The following is a 17,878-nucleotide window of genomic DNA, read 5'->3' as shown; positions in this document are numbered from 1 at the left end:
TGGGACTGTATGGGTTGGGATCTGCTCTTCTCTTTCCCTGTGGTCCTTGGGATGCCTGAGGGGGTGTAGGCAGGCGCTGGTGTGGAGGGCATGTTGCAGGGCAGTGGTGGGTGGCATGGCATTGGGTCCCTGGCCATGCCTGGGCACACACAGAGAGCACCCATCACCCCAGTGTTGTACTCCCTCCCCCCATACCCATGCCTCTGCACCCCCGGATTTTCATGAAGTATGGACGGCAGCAGTGGAAGCTGCGTGGCTGCATTGAGGTGAACAGTAAGCAGGTGTGGGACAGCTAGGAAATGGTTTTCTTGCCCCTCATCACCAAGTTCCTCTCCATCAAGGTACAGTGCAGAAGGGGGCAAGGATGGTGTGGGCCAGCTATCACCCTGCAGGGCTTCCCTCCAGGACCTCACTTCAACCTCAGTCCCCCTGGGGTGGTGGTGGATCCTGGCATAATGCATGGATGCAAACAGCATGGTTAAGATGAAGCCTATGGCTTCATCTCCTCTCCTCCCTCTCCTTCTCCAGGTAACAGAGCTAAAGAGCCTGGCCAACCATGTTGTGGTGGGCGATGCGTCCTGCGAGACCAAGGACCTCTTTGCAGCTCTATCTCAGGTAGTGGTTGTGGATATCAATGACTTGGGCACCCTCAAACTTAGCCTGGAGGTGACCTGGAAGTGAGTATCTCAGCAGGCATTGGTGGTGGCAAATGGTAGGGCTGGGGATGCCTGGCATGGCATGGCAAGAGGTAGCCTGCCCTAGGCTCTCTCCCATCCCAAAACGGGACTGCAATTATGGAAAATCAGAGCTGGACTGGATGGGGTCCTGGTATCCTGCTTGCTGTAGAACGGGGTTAAGACCTTCCCGGCTGGCACACAACCCTCACCTCCCTGCTCTCCTCTCCAGCCCCTTCGACAAGGATGACCAGCCTTCAGCAGCCAACACTGTCAACAAGGCCTCTATGGTGAACAAGAGGTTCTCTACTGATTCAGAGAAATCTACAACCAGAGCCCACACGACATGCTGTTCCTGCAGGAACAGGCTTTCTATGTAAGTGTGGTGCTCAGAGAGGTGGCCCATTGAAGGGGACGTGCTCAAGCTATGTTCCAGTGGGTGACACAGGGGTGGGCAGCTCCTCTCCAGCCATCCAGTCATGGCTTCCCAGCACTGGTGCCTGCTCCTCCTGCGTTCACAGGTCCTCTCCTCTCAGCCTGAGAGCCCAGGGTGGGCAGCCAACAAGCACAGTTGGTCCTTGCTGGACATCTTTCAGGAGACGCTCTTCGAGAAGCTGTCTCAAAGCTGCTCCTGTGGCGATGTCTCCTTGGCCAAGCTTGGGAGATGGCTGCAGCAGGGCTGTTGTAAGTGTGAGGGCTGGAGCTGGCCCATAGCGTAGTCAGCGCTGTGCACATCCCACAGTAGCTGTAGCTGCTCCTTGTCTCCTACTCACCAGCCTTTGCTGATGCCCAGAGGCCTGATCCTGCCGGGATGGGGTCCGGCTGTCCCTAGGGAGACAGTCCTCAACTTAGGGGAGCCTGTGCTGCACAGGCTGGCCCTGCTTCTCTGTCTGGCACTAGTGAGTAGAAGGCTTGTCCGTGTCCCTGCACTGGAGGTTTGGTGTGCTGTGGTGCTAATGTGATGGTGCTAGTGTGATGGTGCTGGTGTGATGGTGCAGGTGCTGGCATGGCACCAGTGTGATGCTGTCAAGATGCTGATGCAATGCTAACATGTTGTTGGCATGGCACTGTGATGGTGGACTTGATGATCTTAAAGGTCTTTTCCAACCTAGTTGATTCTATGACCACTGGGATGACATTGGTGTGATGCTGATGCTGCCCCCCAGGAGCTGGTGCTGTCCTTGCAGCCATGGTGGGTGGTGCCCCTCACTTGGCTCCAAGTGTTTCATACCATCAAGGCTGTGTTGGAGCTGCCCATTCTTCTGGGAAGCTGCTGGCACCCCAGGGTTCCATGGGGTGTGTGGCTGTGTCTGTGGAGCTGGAATCACCCCTGGTGTGGGGCAAGATGCAGGGCTGGAAGAGGCAGCCATGGTCTGCCAGGTACTTGCTGCCCATCCTGCCATGCCAGCAGAGCCAGGGCACTGGTGCCCTGGTGCCCTGGTTGAAGGGAAGGCAGCTGGAGGAGCAGGAAGATCTTGTCTAACACCATTTTCTCCTCCCCAGAACATGCTGAGGTGCCAGGAGATGGAGAATGGAGTGGCTTGGTCCATCTCCTCTGAGTCCTCAGATGACTCGTCCAGCCAGCAACTGCCCAGCAGCACCCACCATGCAGCCAGAGCTGCAGGCCTTGGCACCTGCCATCGAAATCTCCTTCTCCCAGCAGCTGCAGAAGGCCGAGCCCAGCACCGGGGCCAACATTCCCGCTTCTGAGAGCCAGCCGGAGGAGCTGGGCAGCTGCAAGAAGGAAGCAGTGGCCAATGGGCACGTGCCCTACTCCCGGACTTTGAGCCACATCAGCGAGGAGAGCATGGATGCCACAACAGAGGCCAAGGTTGTGGAGAGCCCCTGGGAGATGGCACCCAGCCTGCAGGACATGGTAACTGGCGAGCAGGATGTGGACCCTGTCCCTGGTGCCTTGGTGGCAGTGGTGGCACCAGTGCAGGACAGGGGTTCTGAGGCCAAGTCCTATGCCTCTGTGGTGTGGGCTACCACCGGCAAGGCCAAGCTGGTGCACAGCCAGGTGCTGGCATGGGTTGGCTGCGGCACTGGCATCGCTGCAGTACTGGCACAAGTGTCCATGGAGGAGAGCCTGGTCCCCACCATGCTTCTGCCCACCGGAGTCCCCAAGGTGCCCCAAGGGAAGGTGGTGGATTCACACCTGGAGGAGGCCATTGGCCTTCTGGGCTCAGCCCTGGATGACTATCGGGGGCAGTTCCCAGAGCTGCGGCCCCTTGGACAAGAGCTCAAGCACCGGGAGGAGATGCTGCTGGTGAGGGGCTCCCCACAGTGCCTGGGGCAAGGGGGAAAGGGGTTGTCCTGGCTGGCAGTTCCTGGGGATGATGGGGACAGGGCTGACAGTACCTGGGGACAAGGGCAGTGGAGCCACCTCTGATGTTAGTGCCAAGGGATAATGGGGACAGGGCCATTTTACCATCAGAAACTTGGAGAGGGGCTTTTGACAAGGGCCTGTAGGGACAGGACAAGGGGAAATGGCTTTGAGATGAGATCTTAGGAAGAAATTCTTCCCTGTAAGGGTGGTGAGGCCCTGGCACAGGTTGCCCAGAGAAGCTGCGCCTGCCCCATCCCTGGCAGTGTTCAAGGCCAGGTTGGACAGGGCTTGGAGCAACCTGGTCTAGTGGAAGGTGTCCCTGCTTGTGGCAGGGGATTGGAACTAGATGAGCTTTAAGGTCTCTTCCGACCCAAACTAGTCTGGGATTCCATGATTCCTGATGGTGATGCCTGGGGAATGCAGGTGGCAGAGCTGTCTTGGCTGATGGGGTTGACATGCCTTCCTCTGCAGCAGAAGCAAGGCATCTTCCTCAGCCAGGCCTCCAGCATCAGCCTGATGGTGGAACATGCGCTGGAGAGCTTCAGCTTCCTCAACACCTCAGACATGGAGAACTCTGAGGGCTCTGAGGAGGAGCCTCTCCAAGACGAGAGGTGCACAGGAGGGTCATGGGATGTGGCACAGGGCAGGACGTGGCCTGGGGGCAGTTGGGATGAGGGATGCCCAGATCTGCCAGGCTGCCCAAGCACGTTTACACCAGCCCATCACAGCTCAGGGCAGGTCCAGGTTGAGAAGCAATAGGATCTGGCCCTTCTAGAGCACCTACCATATAAAGACAGGCTGAGAACATTGGGGCTGTTCAGCCTGGAGAAGAGAAGCTGCATGGAGACCTCAGGGTAGCCTTCCAGTATCCGAAGGGGACCTATAAGGATGCTGGAGTGACAGGACAAGGGGCAATGGGTTCAAACATAGAGGAGATTTGGGTTAGATATAAGGAAGAAATTATTTACTGTGAGAGTGGTGGGCTGGAACAGGCTGCATGAGGAAGTTGTGAATGCTCCATCCCTGTTCAAGGTCAGGTTGGACAGGGCATGGAGCAACCTGGTCTAGCAGAAGGTGTCCCTGCCCATGGCAGGGGGTTGGAACTAGATGATTTTAAGGTCATTTCCAACCCAAACCAGTCTGTGATTCTGTAATTCTGGTGGCACAGTGCCACCCTGCATCTCTCCATTGATGTTGTGCTGGGAGGTAGCTCCCATGCCCTATGTCCCTGGGACCTGCTCCTTTGCCCAGCCCTCCTGATGTGATACTGTAGGTCCTACAGAATTCCCCTGGGGAATGTCCAGGTCCAGGTTTCCTGTGCTGATCTGCTGCCTCAATCTCTCCCTGGCTCGCAGGAGGGCTGGCAGACCACGGTGTGGCAGCAGGGTCCCCAGCGCCAGCGAGACCAATGCAGATGACACCAGCATGTGCAGTGGCTCTGAGGCCAGCACTGACCCCCTGAGCACCGGCAATGAGTTCCAGGATAAGGCCCTGGTGCTTCACCTCAACAACAGCAACCACCTGCTGCTGGTGAGGACAGGGGCAGGAGAAGTCCTGGGGATGGAAGCACTGGGGTGGTCTGTGGGTCCCCCCTCAAGGGGTATCTTGCCACAGCATGTGGTGTGTGCAGTGAGCTCTGTCCCTGAGGTCCCCATTTTGGCTATGCTTTGCAGAAACTGGGCACTTTCAGTCCCCTGCGGTGCCAGGAGATGTATGCCCTGGACAGGCTGCTGTGGGAGGCCCAGGTTCTGGAGACTGTGTGCCAGCTCACAGAGGAGCGAGTGCAGCTGCCTCTGCTGCTGAAGGTAAAGCCACCCGGCCAAGGGGACCACACTGGGGGCTGTGTATGGCGCAGTGTCCACTGTCATGGGCACACTGAGCAGTGAGGGGCTGTACCAGCCACAGGGCAGGAGTCCCCTGCCCACTGCAGTGGCCCAGGGGGATTTGACAGCACCTGTCCCCACAGTGGTACAGTTCTTGACATGGAAGGAGGGCATGCTGCCCCTCTGGGACTGCTGCGTGGAAGCCCCCAACATTTACTCCTGCCCTGTGGAGCGGTTCCTGCAGATGCTCAGCACACAGTACGCAGCACCCATCAGTGAGCAGCACCCTGGCCTGGCTGATGCCGGTGAGCACAGGGGTGTTTGGGGAGTTACCAGCCTCACACAGTGACCATGCATGAGGGCCTATGGGTGCCAGGAGCCCCACAGAGAGGTGGCCACGGCTGCTGCACACCCTGACCCCAGTCCTTTCCCACAGTTTGTGTGAAACTGGTGGAGGATGTGCTGAATTGGCAGCTGCCCTGGCAACCCAGCAGCACCCAGGGTGAGCAGGTCACCATCTACCAGTACTGGGGCCACTTTGAGTCACCTGGTGCCCTGGTGCTTGACACCTACATGATGGAGCTGGCAGAGGAAGGTGGGTGCCCTCCTACCCTCCCTAGACCCTGGCATGAAGATATTGATGTCCCTGCTAATTGCAGGGGGGTTAAACTAGATGACCTTTGAAGGTCCTTTCCAACCTAAACTATTCTGTGATTCTATGATTCTATGGGGTGCTGGAGCATCACCATAGGGGATCACACTGCAGTACCACCATGGCTGTCCTGGGGCAACCCCTAGAGGCTCAGCCGTCCTTGGGGTGGTCAAGTTGTTCTGATCTGGTGCACAGCCCACTCCCCTGCTGCCTTCCTGAGCACCCTGGGTCCTTGCTGTAGATCCCCAGCACCTTGGCTTGGGTGCTCCCATGCACTGGCAGCCTGTGTGGGGCCACCTCTGCCTGGCACGGGTGCAGGGTGCCAGGGCTGGGTTCCCTGTGGCAGAGGGGCAGTGCAGCCAGGCTCTGTGCACCCCAGCTCAGCCCACAGTTCCCCGCAGCACTGCTGATGCGGAACCTCAGTTCAGACGACCAGGACATGGTATCGCGTGCCATGAAGCACATGCCTGAGGGCCGCCTCAAGAAGGAGGAACTGAAAGCACTGAGCCTGCTCCTTGTGGAGGGCAACAGCAAGGTGGTGAGCGTTGTGTTGGCCCAGCTCTGCAGCCTGGCAGAGCCCCCTCTTCCGACAATGGGTACGTGCCAGGATAGCCAGGGATGAGGTGGGATGTGGGTGCTGCCCCGCAGCTCTGCAGGGTGCTGGCACTGACCCCCACATTCTACCCCAGGCCCTCATATGCTACCTGGAGCAGCCAGAGGATGAGGAGGTGTAGACGCACGTGGCAGGGTGTGTGGCACTAGGCTGCCTGAAAGTGAGAGCAATGCAGGGAGAAGGCAGCTGAGGTGCATCCTCTGGAGCAAGAGGAATTGCATGTGGCTGGTAACTCCAGACACATCAGCTTCCTGGATAGGGGAGCTGGGGCTGCCCCAGATGTGCTAGAGAAGCAGGCAGGGGAAGGGCAGGAAGGGAAGTGGGGAGGGAAGGGACAAAACCAGGGATTTTCCTGTACCATGGGGCTGTAGTGCCTTCCCCTCTGGGCCATGTCCCTGCTCCCAGCCAAACTCATCCCCTTGTCCCTTCTGCAGGCCAAGGAGAGCATGGAGCAGTTGGTTTACCTGTGCCAAACAGACAAGGAGCCTGTGGGGGAGGCAGCCAAGCAGAGCCTGATGCTGTACGGTGAGTGTCCTGCTGCTCCTCCTGGCTCCCTCTCCACCCATGTTATCCTGAGTGGAGTCTCCTGGTGTGAGCAGTGCCTGTGGGAGAAGGGGGTCCTGGGCTGATCCCTACCTATGCCACACACTGGCCATTTGTCATAGTTTAAGCCCAGCTGGTAAGTCAGAACCATGCAACCATTCACTCACTCCCCCCCTTCTTCTCCCCCCGCTTCCAGTAGGATGGGGAGGAGAATTGAAAGAATGTAACTCCCATGGGTTGAGATAAGAACAGTCCAGTAACTAAGGTACCATACAAATTACTACTACCACCACTAATAATAATAATAATCATTTAAGCACTCTATAAACAGATAGGAAAAGCCTCATGTTCACAGGCCCTTGTTCTCATGGGGGACTTCAAGCCCCTGATATCTGTTGGAGGGACAGTACAGCCCGGCACAAGCAATCCAGGAGGTTCCTCAATTGTGTGGAAGACAACTTCCTTCTGCAAGTAATAGAGGAGCCAACAAGAAGAGGTGCCACGCATGACCTTGTGCTCACCAACAGGGAAGGGCTCATTGGAAATGTGATGCTCCAGGGCAGCCTTGGCTGCAGCGATCATGAGATGGTTGAATTCAAGATCCTCAGGAAAGTGAGAAGAGCATACACCAAGCTCACTGCCCTGGACTTCAAGAGAACAGACTTTGGCCTCTTCAGGAACCTGCTTAGTAAGGTTCCATGGGATATAGCCCTGGAGGGCAGTGGGGCCCAAGACTCTTGGCTGGTATTCAAGGATCACCTGCTACAAGCTCAGGAGTGTTGCATCTCAACTAGAAGGAAGTACAGCAGGAGGGCCAGGAGACCTCCTTGGATGGATAAGGAACTGCTGAGGAAACTTAGAGGGAAAAAAGAGGCTTATAAAAGGTGGAAGCAAGGACAGGTGGCCTGGGAAGAATACAGGGATGTTGTCTGGGAAGCTAGGGACCAGGTTAGGAAAACTAAGACCCAGTTAGAATGAAACCAACTGCATTCTGGGCTGCATCAAAAGGAGTGTCACTAGCAGGTCGAAGGAGGTGATCCTGCCCCTCTACTCTGCTCTCGTGAGACCTCATTTGGAGTATTGTGTGCAGTTCTGGTGTCCTCAACATAAAAAGGACATGGAACTGTTGGAACAATTCCAGAGGAATGCCATGAGGATGATCAGGGGACTGGAGCACCTCCTGTATGAAGATAGGCTGAGAAAATTGGGGCTCTTCGGCCTGGAGAAGAGAAGGCTGCATGGAGACCTCATAGCAGCCTTCCAGTATCTGAAGGGGACCTATGAGGATGCTGGGGAGGGACTCTTCGTTAGGGACTGTAGTGCTAGGACAAGGCATTAACTGCTTGGCTTGCTTAAGTGCAGCACGTGTTTCACAGTCGTAAATAACCTGGGCAATAGTGTCCATTGTCAAGTCCACCCCTGGATCATGATTCAGAGAAAACTCCAGGAACAAACTTGCCAACAAAGTTTTCAAGCTGACAAGCAGGTATTCTTTATTGCGGCGCCGGGAGACACGGGGGATAGCTCCTCCTAACATGTGTCTCTCCGTTGCTCCACAAGCCGTCCTTATATAGTCCCTGGGCATACATACATTACGTCATTTTCCAGAAAGTTCCCCGCATGCATACAGAATTGTGGTGGTGGTCTCTGAGGGTCGTTTACTTCTTCTAACAATCTTCATCACATCTGGCAGCCTTTGGAGCACGCGCAGTAGATGCTCATACCAGTTTAATTGGTTCGTTAGCACAGGAGACATAATAATCCTCCTATCCTCCTACTTATCAGTTAGTTTAACTGTAGCCCATCCTGGACACCTGCCGTTCCCAGATACTCCTTATCCCTGTGTCCTGTTCTTCTAGCCTGTTTTTCTTAAAACTCTGTCAACTATAACAATTTATCTTGTACAAGAATGCTCAGTGTGTTCTCTAGCTGCACTCTATTTTTTTTTCTATGTATCATGCACTTTAGTAATTTTCCATTGCTACTGTTACAAAGCCATCAAACTTAACATTACTTAAAACTGATTCTAAAGGTTTATATATTCCATTTTGTGATTTTCTGTCCCCCTTGTTTCAAATCCCCCCTTTTTCTGTCCTTTTGCAAATTCTTTTGCAACTTTTTATATATTACCATTACCATCAAAAGTCTTTTGAAATAATTTCCCGTTTCTACTTGGTGCTTGATTTCACTCCTTTTCCAGTCTTCATAATTTATCATAGCATTTACAACACCAGAGAGAACATTGTATCATACCACAAGTAATCAATATTAAAATAATTAACACCAATATACCTGCAACCAGTTGCCTCAACCAGGAGAGATCAGGTAACCATGAAGTTAACCTTTTCCGTATTTTTTTTTTCAAAACCCCAGGAGGTGTCATCCATGGCCATTTCATGAAATATCTTAGTTTGTTTCCAAATTTCCTCCAGATCTGTTTCAATTCTGCCACTTTGATCGATATAGGAGCAACAACTTTCACTGATTATGGAACAAACCCCTCCTTGTGATGTCAATAACATGTCTAGTACCATTCGGTTTTGTAATACCACCTTAGATAGGCTAGTTCTCTCTCGTTCTGCCTGGATTATATCAATGTTTTTACTTTCCATTTCCTCTATGGTTGCTGAGATATTTATAATTTATATTTCACTTATTCCCAAAGATGGAATTAGCCCTCTTATAAAACTATGAAATGCAGTGTGCCGTTCAATAATAGGGCTAAATCCTCGCTTAATCCGTTTAGAAAAACTTCTAATACAGGTCCCGGAAGGATACCTGTCGATAATAGTAAAATTGGGTATTACAGCACCTAAGGTGCTTGCCCCCTTCTAGTTGGGGGCTAGAGTCTTATAAGCATTTTCTCCACATAACCAATACCATCCTTTCCCTTTAGGAATGGGCCACCACTGAACTACGATACCATCTATATTAATAGTGTGATTGCAATTTGAATGGTGACCTACATCTGTGGCATTTAAACAAGCATGATCTCCTACCCTGGTTCCCGGTGTAATACATCTTTGTGCACAGGTGTAATATTTATTACCTGCATTAGGATTAACTATTCCAAATTTTAACCTTTCCTTCGAATACAGATTGCAAGTGTTCACCCACAAATTTGTCCATGAGACAGTGTTAGGAATTGGAACTCCAATTAATGGGAGATCCAGGCTTTCTCCTGATTTAGGCAACTGTGCACACACCCAACAGTCACTACAATTGAAAACCTTAGTGACATTCTGCACTAATTTCAGGTATAAGTTCTGGTCCCAAGCTTGTGCTCCAGTTATCATATGAGTCCAAATTATGAGGTTTCATACGCAAGGGTCCTGACGGTTTGATCTGCCATGTTTTCCGTGGCTCTGGTGCTTTCTTTACTCTTGAATAATGTATCTAAGCAGGTTGTTCCTTTATCTTCACTGCTGTAAAGGTGGTCAGTAATCTCTGGTACGGTCCGCTCCACTTCTCCTGTAGAGGATCTCCTGAAAAATTCTTAACATAAACCCAGTCTCCAGATCTGAAAGGGTGAATCAGATAATCCAAACCTCTTGCTCTTGTCCCTACTATTCTCTTATTTATCTCTTCCAATTGTTTTCCTAAATTAATCAAAAACTGTCGTAGATAGCCTTCTCTCACTTCTTGAAGACTTTCCCCTGTAAACTGGGACTGATATGGTCTTCCATACAAAATCTCAAATGGGCTAACCTCTTCTTTTGACCGAGGTTTAGTTCGAATTCTTAATAGAGCCAGTGGTAACGCCTGGTACCAATATAAATTTGTTTCTTGACATATTTTACTAATCTGTTGTTTAATCAGATGGTTCATTTCTTCTACTTGCCCACTGGCCTGAGGCCTGTATGGAACACGTAGTTGCCAATCAATTTCTAATTTCTTGCTAATTTCTTGTAACAATTTTGCACTAACGTGTGAACCCCGGTCGGAAGATACTGTCGCTGGTACTCCAAAACGAGGTATTATTTCATTTAATAATGTTTTAATCACCTGTCTTGCATTTTTTATCCTACAAGGGAATGCTTCTGGACAGCCTGAAAAAGTATCCGTTAACACCAAAAAATATCGATAGCCCCCTTTTCTTGGTAATTCAGAAAAATCTGTTTGCCACTGCTGTCCCAGATAACTTCCTCTCACAGTTGTCCTAATTTGATTTCTATTTTCACTTTTAGGATTATTCTTAAGACATAGCTGACATTGTTTTGCCACTAATTGAACTATAGTATATAGATTTCTTCCTACAATTTGTTTGTTTAAGTGTTTATACAAAGAGTTACTATCACAATGAGTTTTATTATGTTCCCCCTGAACTAACTTCCAGAGCTGGTTATAGGGGGTTACAATTCTCCCATCAGGTATCTGAACCCCACCCTCTTTATTTTCCTGTCCTTTTAGATCTTGAATCAATTTTCTATCCTCTTTTGAATATCTAGGTTTAGATTTCTCAATTGTTAGTTTGCCATCAGGGATTAAGGACATGATTTTAGATTGTTCAGCTGCTCATTTGGCTTCAAAATCGGCCAAATTATTTCCAATTTCCTGATCAGAGTCACCTTGATGTCCTTTACAGTACACAATAGCTACTTCTTCAGGTAGCTGAACAGCTTCTAGTAATTGTAGAATTTCTGTAGCATGTTCAATCTGTTTCCCTTGTGTGTTCAAAAGTCCTCATTCTTTCCAGATAGCTGCATGTACATGTACCACACCAAATGCGTACTTAGAATCAGACCAAATATTTATCCTTTGATCTTTAGCCAATTCCAGGGCTCTCGTTAATGCTATTATTTCTGCCTTCTGGGCAGAGGTGTTTGCAGGTAAAGGTTTAGCTTCTGTTACCTGTGAAGTGGTGGTAACGGCATATCCTGCCTTTCGTTCACCTGCTTTCGTTCATGAAGCTACTACCTCAGTAAACCAAGAATCAGCGCCTTCCAGAGGTTTTTCTTTCAAGTCTGGTCGGCTCAAATACACAGTCTCTATGGTGGCCAAGCAATTGTGTGTTAGTAGTTCTGTCAGTTGTTCCTGCAAAAAGGATGCTGGATTCACAACATTAGTGACCACAATTTCTATATCATCCTGTTCCACAAGTGTGGCCTGGTATTTTAAAAAACGTGAAGGAGATAACCAGTGGGCTCCTTTCTGCTCCAGGACTGCTGATACCGCATGGGACACTAGCACAGTAATCTTCTGTCCCAAGGTGAATTTGCGAGCCTCTTCAATATTTATGATGACTGCGGCCACAGCTCTTAGGCATCCGGGCCATCCTTTGCTCGCTTCATCCAGTTGTTTTGAAAAATACGCCACTGTCCTTCTGTATGGTCCTAGTTTCTGAGCAAGGACCCCCAAGGCTATTCCTTGTTTTTCATAGGAATATAGCCAAAATGGTTTAGTTACATCCGGAAGTCCCAGAGCTGGAGCTCTCATTAACTCTATCTTTAAATTTCTAAAAGCCCCCTCTGCTTTACCAGTCCAGTCCAAAGAGGGAGGGTTTCCCTTCAACAGTTCGTATAGTGGTCTTACCAGAACTCCATAATCATGGATCCAAAGTCTGCACCATCCAGTCATTCCCAGGAATGTCCGGAGTTCCTTGACGGTTGACGGTCGAGGAGTCTGGCAAATGGCTTCTTTTCTGGCAGTTCCAAGTCCTCTCTGTCCTCCTGTTATTTCATATCCTAGATAGGAAACTCGCGTTTGGATTAGTTGGGCTTTTTGTCTGGATACCCGATAACCATTCAGTCCCAGAAGACTTAATAATTCCACTGTCCACTGGATACATTCTTCCTTTGTTTCTGTAGCAATTAATAGGTCATCCACATATTGTAACAGAGTCCCCGTCTGAGTAGGTGGCTTCCATGATTCTAGTTCTCATGCTAGCTGATTTCCAAACATTGCTGGACTGTTTTGAACTCTTTAGGTAATGCTGTCCAAGTTAATTGAGTTTCCCTTCCTGTGTCAGGATTTTCCCATTCAAAAGCAAATAAATTTTGGCTTTCTTTGGCTAATAGCAAGCAAAAGAAAGCATCCTTTAAATCCAGGACGGCAAACCATTTCTGATTTAGTTTTAGTTTGGTCAATAAAGTATATGGATTAGCTACCACAGGGTGAATATCTTCTAGTATTTTATTTATTGCTCTTAAATCTTGAACTAGCCTATAGCTTTTCCCATCTGCTTTCTTTACTGGTAAAATGGGTGTGTTATATTCCGATTCACATTCCACTAATAAACCATATCTTAAAAAAAATTATCAATTATTCCTTTAATTCCCCTTCTATCTTGTATTCTTAAAGGCTACTGTTTTATTCGAACTGGGCAGGCCCCCCTTTTTATTTCAATTTTAATAGGCAAAGCATTTTTTTGCCTTACCTGGAATTTCTGATGCCCAAACTCCTGGATATACCTGATTAAGGTTTTCTTCTATTTCAGGGAGGTCCTCCTGTTTCCTTTTCTGCTGAATTAAAGATAAACTTAAAACTGCAATTAATTGATTATTTTTAACTCTAAATTCCATTTTGCCTACTTTAAATGTTGCTTCTCACCCTAATAAAGATTTTAGAGAATTTGGCATGCATAAAAATTTATGCATTCCTATTTGTTTTCCCAATTTGTATTTTAAAGGTTTCAGAAAGAATGCCTCTCTTCATTTTTTTTTTTTCTTTTGGCTTTTTTTTTTTTCCCCTGGTGGCCAGTAGCTCCCACATCTGTAGCAAATTCCTTTCTCTCTGATTTAATACCAAATAACTTGCTCCTGTAATCGCTAAAATTCCACTTTATTTCCTCTAGTCCCTAGTTTTAATTTAACCAGTGGATCTGGTAGGGTAGATTCCCCAGGTCCCCGTCAGTCTAGTTGCAATTCAGTCACCGGATCCACCCCATGGCACTGCCCCCCCCCACCACCCAGGGCAGTCTCACTTCCAATGTCCAAACTCCCCATAGCACGCACACCGATCCGCTTCCACAGAAGAAGAGCCCACTCCCCCACCTCTGCCCGACATCCCTCCTCCCAGGCTCAAACACAGGAGCTACTCGAGCTCCCCTCCTTTCCCCCTTGGTTTTCCCTTTTGTTTTTTATCTCACAGTTGCTCACCCTGCTCTGCAGGGGCTGCAGATGCCTGCCTCTGCAACAGCACTTCTGCTTTAACCCTTTCTTAACTCTGAATGTGAATCTGCCGCTTTTTGCCAGTGACAGCAATCTCTTCCTCCTTATCAATATCAGATAGGACAGGTGCAGAGGGTGCTCCTCTCAGAGGTACCTGTGACACATAATTTTCCAACCTATCTTCCTGATTACTGTTTTTTTACTTTAAACATCTTTCCCCAATATCACAGGCTGAACAGCATCTCTCCATCTTAACTTTCAGTTTTTCCCTGTCCTTTTCCAAAGCCAAAATTAAGGGATCTGGCGGAGCTATATTAATTCTGCATTCAGTGTCTCACTCCACGTGGTTTCTTAAAGTGAAAAACATATCTGCATACATTACTTCATCCCATTTTCCTTGCCACCTCAAAACAACATTAATTGTAACAATGTATTATAGTTCAGAGTTCCATTTTCAGGCCATTTTTCCTGATTTTCCAAAATATACAAAGGCCACCATCGGTTACAATATTTTACCAATGTTTTCTTATTTACCGAGCCCCCAGGAGACCCTCCAAGTTACTTCCAGTGTGCCAAAATGCACCCTAAAAGACTCTTTTTCAAGATCTCTTCACTCTGCTAACTTTCCATTATCAGTCTCACATTCACACACACACACGGGATCCCACAGACACACTTCACACAGTTACAACACTGGAGACAGAGACTAAAATTCTATCAAACAAACAACAGTTAATAACACAGTTATAGCATCCTGTCACCAATACCAAATCACACGACCAAAATCCTTAACGTAACAAGCCACAAAATAAATCAAATACCAACAAGATCCAAAACCATTTCCACAAGACACCCCCTGCATCTTGTAGGACCCAAACCACAAGATGCCCCCTGCTTCTTGTGGGTGTATACCAAACGGACGCTAGCAGCCGGGTATACGCCTTTACCTATGAGATTTCCTATCTCGATTTACGGAAGGCTTCCAAACCTTGCGTACGCTTACCAAACCAACCCAATTACCAATTTAGTCTTTATGCAAGATGCCCCCTGCACCTTACAGACCATACAAAAGAAAAGAATACCTTCTATGAAGATGGTCCTTGTCTGCTCCTGCAGTGATCCGAATGAGTCGAGGGGTCCCTCCGGGAAAAATTCCCGAGGGCCCTAGGGAGCCCTGTCCTCAGCGGGTCCTGCAGCCGAGCAGAGAGGGTCCCATCTGGGTCGCCAGATTGATTCAGAGAAAACTCCAGGAACAAACTTGCCAACAAAGTTTTCAAGCTGACAAGCAGGTATTCTTTATTGCGGCGCCGGGAGACACGGGGGATAGCTCCTCCTAACATGTGTCTCTCCGTTGCTCCACAAGCCGTCCTTATATAGTCCCTGGGCATACATACATTACATCATTTTCCAGAAAGTTCCCCGCATGCATACAGAATTGTGGTGGTGGTCTCTGAGGGTCGTTTACTTCTTCTAACAATCTTCATCACATCTGGCAGCCTTTGGAGCACGCGCAGTAGATGCTCATACCAGTTTAATTGGTTCGTTAGCACAGGAGACATAATAATCCTCCTATCCTCCTACTTATCAGTTAGTTTAACTGTAGCCCATCCTGGACACCTGCCGTTCCCAGATACTCCTTATCCCTGTGTCCTGTTCTTCTAGCCTGTTTTTCTTAAAACTCTGTCAACTATAACAATTTATCTTGTACAAGAATGCTCAGTGTGTTCTCTAGCTGCACTCTATTTTTTTTTCTATGTATCATGCACTTTAGTAATTTTCCATTGCTACTGTTACAAAGCCATCAAACTTAACATTACTTAAAACTGATTCTAAAGGTTTATATATTCCATTTTGTGATTTTCTGTCCCCCTTGTTTCAATCACAAGCCCATCTATATTTTGCATCTCTGCCCTGATGGCCTGAAGTGTTGTGTGCCCACAAGGGCCAAAAATAATTGGCCCTTATGTTGCCAATCTAAGTCCATCTGAGCCATTTCAGTCTTAGAAGCTTTATCCACCTGTTCGTTTTTCTGGTGTTCCTCAGTTGCCCGACTCTTAGGTACGTAGCGTACCTTCACCACCAGGTTCTGCACCCGGGCAGCAGCCCAGATGGGTTCACCTCTGCGTTGCCATTTGCTCTGCTTCCACTGCTGCAACCACCCCCACAGGGCATTTGCCACCATCCGTGAGTCAGTAGGGAGAGAAAGTACTGGCCACTTTTCTCGTTCACCAATGTCCAGGGCCAGCTGGATGTCTTTCACCTCTTCAAACTGACTCGATTCACCCTCTCCTCAAGCAGCTCCTGCCACTTGTTGTCAGGGAATCCATACAGCTGCCTTCCATCTCCGATGCTTTCCCACAATACGGCAGGACCTGTCAGTAAAAAAGGTATATTGCTTTTCACTTTCTGACAGTTTTATATGGTAGGGCCTCTTCAGCATGCATCACCTCCTCCTCTGGTGACATTCCAAAATCTTTGCCCTCTGGCCAGTCCATGATGACTTCTAGAATTCCTGGATGACCGGGATTTCCTATTCAAGCTCATTGTGTATTTAGTGCAGCCCACTTACTCCATGTAGCATCGGTTCCATGATGTGTAGAGGAGACCCTGCCTTTAAACATGCAGCTCAGCACGGGCAACCGGGGTGCCAGGAGGAGCTGTGCTTCAGTGCCAATCACTTCTGAAGCAGCTCGAACCCCTTCATAGGCTGCCAGTATCTCTTTTTCAGTGGGAGTATAGCTGACTTCAGATCCTTTGTATCCCCAACTCCAAAAGCTGAGGGGTCGTTGTCGAGCCTCCCCTGGAGCTTTCTGCCAGAGGCTTCAGGTAGGACCATTCTCCCCAGCTGTGCCGTAGAGTACATTTTTCACATCTGGCCCGGTCCGGACTCGTCCAAGGGCTACTGCATGAAATCTCTCTCATTTCATTTGTTCAAAAGCTTGTTGTTGCTCAGGGCCCCATTTAAAATCATTCTTCTTCCGGGTCACATGATAGGGCTTACAGTCAAACTGTAATTTGGGATGTGCATTCTCCAGAACCCCACAACACCCAAGAAAGCTTGTGTTTCTTTCTTATTAGTTGCTGGAGACATTGCTGTTATCTTGTTGATCACATCTGTGGGGATCTGGAGACGTCCATCTTGCCATTTTATTCCCCATAATTGAATCTCCTGTGCAAGTCCCTTGACCTTACTCTATTTTATGCCAAAACCGGCTTTCAGCAGGATTTGGATTATTTTCCTCCCTTTCTCAAAAAGTTCTTCCACTGATGATCTTTAAGGTCCTTTCCAACCTTAACCATTCTGTGATTCTGTATTGCCCCCATGATAATGTCATCAATGTATTGCAGGTGTTCTGGAGCTTGCCCCTGTTCCAGTACAGTCTGGATCAGTTCATGGCAGATGGTAGGGCTGTGTTTCCACCCCTGGGGCAGTCAGTTCCAAGTGTACTGAATGCCCCTCCAAGTAAAGGCGAACTGTGGCCTGTACTCTGCTGCCAAAGGAATTGAGAAAAATGCATTGGCAATATCAATCGTGGCATACCACTTGGCTGCCTTTGACTCCAGTTCATACTGAAGTTCTATCATGTCCGGTACGGCAGCACTCAACGGTGGTGTGAATTAATTCAGGCCACGATAGTCTATTGTTAGTCTCCACTCTCTGTTAGACTTTTGCACTGGCCAAATGGAGCTGTTAAGGAGTGAGCATGTCCTACTGGTCACTCCTTGCCTCTCCAGTCTATGGATCAGCTTATGGGCAGGAATCAGGGAGTCTCTGTTGTTACGATACTGTTCTGCTGACAGACCGCATATGCCACAAAGTTATCACACACTAGCTGTATAATATGCACAGTTTATTAAACAAACACACTGAAGCCAATAAGCCCTCCATAGCAAGCACACTAATGTGAATAAGGTAAATATCTCTCTATATATAGTGAATAAGTACAATAAAGTAAATCAGAGATATGGGTATATAAGCACTAAAGAAAGTTAGCAAATTATTACCATATAGAAAGAACAGAGATAAAAAAGAAATACATCACCAATTACCACTGAATCATCCAGTCCCACACTTCCATCTGGGAAGCCCATTGCAGCTGATGCCAGGAGTCTCAGGTGATTGGGAAAATTCCTA

General features: G+C 48.7%; 1 pseudogene; it reads left to right on the top strand.

Moving 5' to 3' along the window:
• Positions 1-17,878, top strand: part of LOC136004461 (rho family-interacting cell polarization regulator 1-like) — a 49,078-nt pseudogene that overhangs the window by 16,152 nt on the left and 15,048 nt on the right.

Source organism: Lathamus discolor, chromosome W (genome assembly GCF_037157495.1).
Source record: "Lathamus discolor isolate bLatDis1 chromosome W, bLatDis1.hap1, whole genome shotgun sequence".
NCBI classification, from domain to species: domain Eukaryota; kingdom Metazoa; phylum Chordata; class Aves; order Psittaciformes; family Psittacidae; genus Lathamus; species Lathamus discolor.
This window is presented reverse-complemented; position numbering and strand designations above follow the sequence as displayed.